This window comes from Saimiri boliviensis, chromosome 6 (assembly GCF_048565385.1).
Source record: "Saimiri boliviensis isolate mSaiBol1 chromosome 6, mSaiBol1.pri, whole genome shotgun sequence".
Classification (NCBI taxonomy): domain Eukaryota; kingdom Metazoa; phylum Chordata; class Mammalia; order Primates; family Cebidae; genus Saimiri; species Saimiri boliviensis.
This window is the reverse complement of record NC_133454.1, coordinates 50457826-50467329: the sequence shown is the minus strand read 5'-3', so window position 1 is coordinate 50467329 and position 9504 is coordinate 50457826. Positions and strand designations below refer to the sequence as shown.

At 43.4% G+C, this 9504-nt stretch overlaps 1 non-coding gene across 1 annotated transcript; it reads right to left on the bottom strand.

The window, feature by feature from the left end:
* Window positions 1–9146: 9146 nt before the first annotated feature.
* On the bottom strand, window positions 9147–9253 carry LOC120364729 (U6 spliceosomal RNA). The gene has a single exon (XR_005579879.2). It is a non-coding gene; the product is annotated as a U6 spliceosomal RNA (small nuclear RNA).
* Window positions 9254–9504: the final 251 nt, after the last annotated feature.

Here is a 9504-nt window from a genome sequence, read left to right as displayed (position 1 = left end):
TGATGTTGGTCTCATAAAATGATTTGGGAAGGATCCCCTCTTTTTGTATTGTTTGGAATAGTTTCAGAAGGAATGGTACCAGCTCCTCTTTGTACATCTGGTAGAATTCAGCTGTGAATTCATCTATACTTGGACTTTCTTTGGTTGGTAGGCTATTAATTGCTGCCTCAACTTCAGCCCTTGTTATTGGTATGTTCAAGGTTTTAACTTCTTCCTGGTGTAGGCTTGGGAGGATGCAAGTGTCCACGAATTTATCCATTTCTTCCAGGTTTACTGGTTTATGTGCATAGAGTTGTTGGTAGTAATCTCTGATGGTGGTTTGCATTTCTGTGAAATAGGTGGTGATATCCCCTTTTTCATTTTTTATTGCATCTATTTTACTCTTCTCCCTTTTCTTTTTTATTAATCTGGCTAGAGGTCTATTTTGTTGACCTTTTCAAAACAACAGCCCCTGGATTTATTGATATTTTTGAAGGGTTTTTGTGTCTCTGTCTCCTTCAGTTCTGCTTTTAGTTATTTCTTGTCTTCTGCTAGCTTTCGAGTTTTTTTTGATCTTGCTCCTCTAGCTCTTTCAATTTTAATGATAGGGTGTCGATTTTAAATCTTTCCTCACTTCTCTGATGGGCATTTATTGCCGTAAATTTCCCTCTAGACATTGTTTTAAATGTGTCCCAGAGATTCTGGTAGGGTTTGTCTTCATTCTCCTTGGCTTTGAAGAACATCTTTATTTCTGCCTTCATTTCATTGTTTATCCAGTTTACATTCAGGAGCAGGTTGTTAAGTTTCCATGAAGTTGTGTGGTTCTGAGTTAGTTTCCTAATCCTGAGTTCCAATTTGATTGCCCTGTCATCTGAGAGACTGTTTATCATTTCCATTCTTTTGCATTTGCTGAGGAGTGATTTACTTCCAATTATGTGGTCAATTTTAGAGTAGGTACAATGCAGTGCTGTGAAGAATGTATGTTCTGTGGATTTGTGCTGGAGATTTTGTAGACGTCTATTAGATCCACTTGGTACAGATCTGAGTTCAAGTCCTGGATATCCTTGTTAATTTTCTCTCTCATTGATCTGTCTAATATTGACAGTGGAGTGTTAAAGTCTCCCACTGTGATTGTCTGGGAGTACAAATCTCTTTGTAGGTCATTAAGAACTTGCTTTATGTACCTGGGTTCCCCTGTATTGGGTGTGCATATATTTAGGATCATTAGCTCTTCTTGATGCATTGATCCTTTTACCATTATGTAATGCCATTCTTTGTCTCTTTTAATCTTTGTTGGTTAAAAGTCCATTATATCAGAGACTAAGATTGCCACCCCTGCTTTTTTTTTGCTCTTCATTTGCTTGGTAAATCTTCCTCCATCCCGTTATTTTGAGCCTATGCGTGTCCTTGCATGTGAGCTTGGTGTCCTGGATACAGCACACCAGTGGGTCTTGACTTTTTATCCAATTTGCCAGTCTGTGTCTGTTGATTGGGACATTTGGCCCATTTACATTTAAGATTAATATTGTTATGTGTGAATTTGATCCTGCCATTTTGATGCTAGCTGGTGGTTTTCCCTGTTAGTTAATGCAGTTTCTTCATTGTGTTGATGCTCTTTACCATTTGGTACGTTTTCGGAGTGGCTGGTACTGGTTGTTCCTTTCTATGTTTAGTGCTTCTTTCAGGAGCTCTTGTAAGGCAGCTGTGGTGGTGATGAAATGTCTCAGCAATTGCTTGTCGGTAAAGGATTTTCTTTCTTCTTCACTTATGAAGCTTAATTTGGTTGGATATGAAATTCTAGGTTGAAAGTTCTTAAAGAATGTTGAATATTGGCCCCCACTCTCTTCTGGATTGTAGGATTTCTGCTGAGAGATCTGCTGTGAGTCTGATGGGCTTCCCTTTTTGGGTAACTCAACCTTTCTCTCTGGCTGCCCTTAGCATTTTTTGCCTTGGTGAATCTGACAATTATTTGCCTTGGGGTTGCTCTTCTTGAGGAATATCTTTGTGGTGTTCTCTGTATTTCCTGGACTTGAATGGTGGCCTGCCTTGCTAGGTTGGGGAAATTCTCCTGGATAACATCCTGAAGAGTGTTTTCCAGCTTGGATTCATTGTCTCTATCACATTCAAGTACACCTATCAAACATAGATTAGGTCTTTTCACATAATCCCATATTTCTTGGAGGCTTTGTTCATTTCTTTTCACTCTTCTTTCTCTACTCTTGCCTTCTCATTTTATTTCATTGAGTTGATCTTCAATCTCTGATATCGTTTCTGCTGGTTGGTCAGTTCAGCTATTGAAACTTGTGTATGCTTCGCGTAGTTCTTGTGCTGTGTTTTTCAGCTCCATTCAGTCATTTATATTCTTCTCTAACCTGTTTATTCTAATTAGCATCTCATCTAACCTTTTCTCTAGGTTCTTAGTTTATTTGCATTGGGTTAGCACATGTTCTTTTAGCTCTGAGAAGTTCGTTGTTACCCACCTTCTGAAGCCTGTTTCTGTCAATTTCATCAGATTCATTCTCCATCCATCTTTGATCCCTAGCTGTTGAGGAGTTGTGATCCCTTGGAGGAGAAGAGGCTTTCCAGTTTTGGTGTTTTCATCCTTTTTGTGCTGTTTTCTTCCCATCTTAGTGGCTTTATCTACCTGTGGTCTTTGTAATTGGTAACCTCTGGATGGGGTCTCTGAGTGGACATCCTTTTTGTTGATATTGAAGCTATTTGTTTCTGTTTGTTAGTTTTCTTTCTAGCAGTCAGGCCCCTCTGCTGCAGGACTGCTGGAGATCCACTCCAGACCCTGCTTACCTGGGGATCACCCATAGGGGCTGCAGAACAGTAAGGGTTGCTACCATTTTTTTCTTCAGTTATATTCATCCCAGAAGGGTACCACCAGATGTTGGCCTCAGCTCTCCTTTTTGAGATGTCTTTTTGGGTGTGCTGGGGTCTGGGAGCTGCTTGAGGAGATAATCAGTCCCTTATAGGAGCTCAAGTACTGTTCTGAGACCTCCATTGTTCCATGCAGAGCTGCCTGGCAGGTACCTTTAAGTCTGCTGCAGCTGAACTCATAACTGCCTCTTTTCCCAGGGGCTCTGACCTGGGAAGGTTGGCTTTATTTATAAGTTCCTGATGGGCTGCTGCTTTTTTTCTTAGATGCCCTGCCCCACATGGAGTAGTCTAGTCACAGTCTTCCAGCAGGGGCATTGCTGAGTTGCTGCAGGCTCTGCCCAGCTATGTGTGAACTGCCTCAGTATTGGCAGACTGCCTTGGTAGTGGCAGATGCCCTTCCCCTCACTGAGCTGGACTGTCCGAGGTCCAGCTGTGCTTGCTGTGAAGCTCTCAATCCAGAGACTTTCAGATTGCTTGTTTTCTAGGGGTGATACCCTCTAAGCCAGATTGCCTGGCTCCCTGTTTCAGCCCCCTCCCTTTCAGTTGAATGGGCGGCTCTGTCTCCCAGGTGTTCCAGGTGCCAGTTGAAATGGCCGCCCAGATTTTGTGTGAGTTTCTGTGCACCAACCCACGGCACCAGCTGTGCTGAAAACTCGTGGCACTTTTCAGCCCGGGAACCTCCTGGTTTATGGGCAGTGAAAACTTGTTTTTAAATGCAGTGAGCACTCACCCTCTGCATTGTTCTTGCTGGGAATTGCACAAGAGCTGTTCCTATGTGGCCATCTTGGATCCTCCCATTGCTATATTCTCTAATCAATGCTGCCCTCTCCCCTCCTCCATGGGATTCTAGTAGTGTGGCTTTTTAGTGGCTAAAAATTGCTTCCAGTTCTGTCCCAATGCCTTCTTGTGAGTAAAAAAATCATTTGTATATATATGCATAAACTCTCCCCTTTGTATAGTAAGGAGCATGAACTACATATGACCCTAGAAAGGCCAACAGCTCCCTCCATGCCCTGGAACCCAACTCCTGGCTGATCATTTCTCCAGAAACTCCCTTCCTCCCCTTCTTTCTCTTGAAGTATCATCTTTCTCTCCTCTTCTGGATCATTTATCAGCATTCATATATGTCATAATTTCTCCAATATTAACCAAAAAACCTAGATTCCACTTCTCTTGTAGTCCTCTTTCTCTCTTTCCCTTAAAGCAAAACTGCAAAGTCATCTGTCCTCACTTTCTCCGATTTCTTTCCCCCATTCTCTGTTTAACCCATTCCAGTGAGGACTTTTTTCTGCTACCACTCCACCAAACTGCTCATGATCACCATAAATATAATGGCCATTTCTTGCTCCACCTACCGTTTGATCTACAAACCCCGACATTTGACCCAGTCAGTCACTCCTTGAACACTTTCTTCACTTGGCTTCCAGGGTACCATCTTCACTAGCTTTCTTTTAAACTTTAGGTGGCTTTGTCTAAAGCCACTTTGGTTTATTCTTCATCTACTCAATCTCTAAATTTTTGAGTGCATTAGAGCTCAGTCTTTGGAGTTCTCTTTTCTACCTACACACACATAGCATGGAGGATTCCATCTAGTCTTGTGGCTTTCCATGCATCCCATACATTCTGCCTCCTCTGTTGCAGATCCGCATATGCATCTATGCCTCCTTGCCCTACTGGATCTATAACAGGCATCACAAAGCCAACCTGTCCAAGCACAAGCTCCCGATCTTCCCTCCCAACCAGCCTCTCCTGCATCTCAATCCATGGCAACTCCATTCTTTCAGTTGTTCTGACTCAAAGACTTGGTGCTTTGACTCTCTGCTTTCTCCCACTTACCATATCTCAGCTGCCAAAAAGGCCTCTAAGTCCTACTTTCAAAATATATCCAGAACTTAACCATTTTTCCCACCCCCATGTTCACTCCCTTGGTCTCAGCCCCCATTACCTCTCGCCCGAATTATCGCAATGGCCTCCTTATTATTTTCCCTGACTCTGTTCTTGGTCCCTTATGCCGTGTTTTCAATACAGCTGTCAAAGCCATTCTGCTCAAAGCCCTCTGAGGCTTCTTAGGTCCCTCAGGGTAAAAGCCTCGCATTGATCCATAGAGCTCAGCCAGGTCCAGCTGGTCTCCTTCTGCTCTCTGCTTATTAATTCTACCCCAGCCACACTGATCTCCTTGCTGTTTCTTAAATATTCCAAGCACATTCCTGCTTCAGGGCCTTTGCACTTGCTTCTCTACATAGAATGTTCTCTGTCCAGGTAACCACAGGGCCAGCTCCTTCACTTCCTTTTAGGTCTTCATTCAAATATTGCTTTTTCAGTAAAGTTGTTTTTTTTTTTCAGACCAAGATCTCAAATTTTATTTCCCACCTTCAAAGTTTTATAACCACACTTCCTTCATTTTTTTTAAACAACTTACCACCACCTAACATTATATATTTTAATCATTTGCCTTTTACTTGTTTATCCTGTTTATTGTCAGTCTCCCCAATAGACTGCATGCCAAATGAAGGCAAGGAGTTTGCATGTTTTTAGTTTTACTATCATTTCAGCACTTAGAAGAGCACTTGGTATATCACATAAGCTCAGAAAGCTACTGGATGAATAAATTGGATTTTCTGGAAAAGGAATAAATGCCTAGACCAGAAAAACTGCCTACCTCACAAAAGTAATGTGAAAAAAATAACACACCAAAATATATAGAAGTCCACTTTTAAATCCTAACACTGGGATGTTACTAATGCTAGGTGCTATACTTCTGAATCTTGTCCATAAGTGCTTAATAAAGTAAAATACTTGCTATTCTTTCTGGGGACTGGAGGGAAAAGTTGCAAATGTTGCAAAAGTATAAGGTAAAGGCCAATGATAAATTAACTAGAATATTGCTTATTGTGCTTTAATATCAGCAATAATAAAACGCACTACATGCCTTGAATCAAGTGTCATTATGGGCTTTTTACCAACCCAAATTTTTTCTAGAGGCCGCTTAGTTGTGCTGCTTCTTCCATGAAACCCTGGGCAAGGATTCAGGTGCTAACACTTCCAGCTACTGACATGAACAGCCTGTCTGTGGGACTGCATGTTGAAAGAAGGTGATAAAGCATGAGGTTGCACCCAGGATGGGAACTGATTTATCTTCTTGAGGATGAGTTCCACATCCAACAATAGGCCCATTTGCCAAGCAGGTCTGAGAAATGGCTGCTAATTGTGAGAACTCACTAGATCAGCCACAAGGGAAATCTTCTGTAAGGAGCTTGGGATACGAGTGGTGCAAAAGAAAAACTAAAAATGTACGTATGTTGTTTCAAGGGTGCAGAAGGGCCCTGATACTTGGACTTTGCACTTTAAGCCGTCCCTACCCAGCCCCACATTTTACAGCTGACAGTCAGCCGAGGCACAGCTTGTAGCACATCCCTCACAAGTTGTCCACAGTTCCCCAGTCTTGCGTCTATTCACACAGGCTCTGGCCGGCTCCAGACTCAGCTTCAACCCACTTGCCCTGATTTCCCCATTTCCACCCAGATGCTATATAGGGACTTGGGCTAGGCTCTTCCCCCTCCTCTCCCTGGGCATAGGACAGCCCACCTGTCCCCAGCCCCAGAACCCAAATCCCCATAAGCAAAAGGAGAAGTCCAGGCCAGATGATTTTCTATCGGGCCTCTGCATATGCACCTTTGGCAAGGAGATTGTGTAACTCAGGCAGCCAGGGTCACCTCATCTTACCAGCATCTCCTTGTTCCATGTCTAATTCAACAAACTCCATGGCAACGCGGGCCTGCTCAGCTTACCTGACCTTCCCAGCCTCCCTGTTAACAACTCTCTCACTTAGCTGAGTATGGTGTGAGTCTCCTTCCCTCCCAGTAGCTTCCTTTGATTTCTGCATCACAGTGCAATGAGTGGAGGCAGCATCTCCTGGACAGGACAGCTGGGGAGGAAATCAGAGAGGAGAGATTCAAGCCTGTGGCAGGGGGTGGGGGGTAGGGGATGGGGAGCAAGTCCCTGCTCTTAGACTCTAGAAGTCTAGAATGGGGCTCCTGTTCTCATTACTTGTATTCAGTGAGAATCTCATATCATGCATGCATTTTCTCAGATTTTTTTTAAAGTTATGAGACAACTAGCACAATGAGTTGATGTTCACATCACTCAGGACACCTAACAGCTATGTGTGAGATACATCCTTTGCTCTTCCTGACCCACCACTGAAATGGACATTTAATATATGGATTTCAGCTCTTCTTCTACAAAACGCAGGCTTCTCTGAACCTGACAAATATGCACAATATGCTGATTGAAAGATGGTAATCAGCCATTTCTTAGGCCCACTGACCTATGCTGAGCTTTTCATCATTATTCTTTTTTATAATGGTCTGTTGTTATTTTATTATTCCTTTTGTTTTTATTTTATTTTTGTAAGAGCATTAGACAATTTTGGAAGCATTTTCTCTGAAAGCATTTCCTCTGATTCGTGGTAGTCTTGAAAGGAAGGCAGCGAAGGTATTAGTGGGGATGTGTTCTCCTGAAGATGGTCACATCTGAATACTGAGAGGATGAAGGAACTGGGTGGTGCCTGGAAGCGAGCCAGGTCCTCTGGCTCCACCTCCAAGGCTTTCCCACCAGCCATGCTTTCTCCTTCTGGTGGCATGGCCTCACCGTATTCAGGAGGGGGTTTGGCCTGCAGAACCTGTGAGTGTATACAGTAATGATGTGCATGGTAACAGGGCTCTGTGGTGTTATGCATGCTGTTCAATTAATGTTAAGGAGTGTTGGTATCACACTGTCCCTACTCCTTTCTCTTGAACAACCTGCCCTAGACAGAATCAATCTCTCCCGCCTCTGTTCTCCTGTACCATGTAATTCAAAAGTGCCAGGAAAACACTTATAAGATTGTAGTACAGATTGGTGTAAAAGGATGGCTTGGCTAAGACTAGAATATGACAACTTTGAGGTTAAGCAACACTCCCCTAGAGACCTTCTCTGTGCTCTGGGCAGAGAAAATCACTCTAACTGTCACGGAATGTTCAGGGACCTTGTTACAGGTGTCGGGCAACATCCTATGATTTCCCCGGGGTCCAGGGGCTCCTTGGGAAATAATCTGAACCTTTATTTGGAATTCAGAGCTTCATAGATATATCTGATGGACTGAATGGGGAGGGGGTCCCCACAGAAAGAAGAAACAATGGAAACTTATAGAAAGAAATCTCCATAAGTGAGTAATGAGTCTGCCAGCATAAGCTAGGCTCAACCCCAGGGTCTGAAGAGTGGAGGAGACAGAGGACCCTGGTGCAGAGTGAGGCTCTACTGAAAGCCATCTGCATCTTCTCAACCTCCACCTCCTCTAGTGAAGCTGTACCTCCTGTGAGAGAAGGGAGGAGACAGGCATCCTGAGTGATTACGTGTCCAAGCTCCTCTGCTGTGGGCCTCCCCTGAAGGGGCTGGGCCCTAAAAGTCTCGATTTCCCCACACTTTTAGGGCCTAGCCAGAGGGCACAGACATTACAGAAACTCCCAACTGCACCACTGAAGAGAGTGCAGTTGCCCTAGGGCCACCCAGCACTGCGTGCATGCCAGCAATTCGCTCCATGGACTTTACTGTAACACTGCTGGAGGCATCCAAATTCCAGAGATCTACCGAGCAGTAAGGACAAGACCACACAGACCGTTGAGTTGCCAACACGGCTTGCTTATGATGCGCCCAGGTCTTTGAGGGTACTTTTTAAAAAATTTTCTTTTTGAAACAGTCTTGTTCTGTTTCACCCAGGCTGGAGTACAGTGGCACAGTCTCGGCTCATTGCAGCCTCTGCCTCCTGGGTTCAAGCAATTCTCCTCTCTCAGCCTCCCAAGTAGCTGGAACTGCAGGTGTGTGCCACCATGCCTGGCTAATTGTTTGTATTTTTAGTAGAGACAGGGTTTCACCATGTTGGCCAGGCTGGTCTCGATCTCCTGACCTCAGGTGGTCTACCCGCCTCGGCCTCACAAAGTGTTGGGATTACAGACGTGAGCCACTACACCCATCCTGGGGGTACTTCTATAGAGACACCAGAAGTAAGGAAGACTGAGGCCTTGGTGGATACAAGTAAGACTCTTACAATGGTTGAATTGAGGACTTCCAAGTTGAAGTTAAACTTTTTATGTGATTTTTTTCCTCCTAAGCTACCAAGCTTCCAAGAGAGGAAGTGGGCCTTATTTGTCTTTATAGGTGAAAGATGCTTAAGAATGATTACAGATATTTGTGTCCATAGGTGACAGCCTCTTCCTTTGATTCTATGTCCTTTTTTAAAAAAAAAAAAAAATATGGAACGCTTCACGAATTTGCGTGTCATCCTTGCGCAGGGGCCATGCTAATCTTCTCTGTATCGTTCCAATTTTAGTATATGTGCTGCCGAAGCGAGCACTCTATGTCCTTTTAAAATATTAATTTTTTAAATTGTGGTAAAATATATACATAATAAAATTTACCATTTTAAAAGCATATTTTGGTGGCATTAAGTATATTCATATTATTATGCAACTATCATCATCATCCATCCTCAGAAATTTTTATCATACCAAACAAGTTTTATACCCATTAAACACTAACTCTCCATTCCTCCCTTTTCCCAGCTCCCAGCAACCACCACTCTACTTTCTATAAATTCCTACAAAT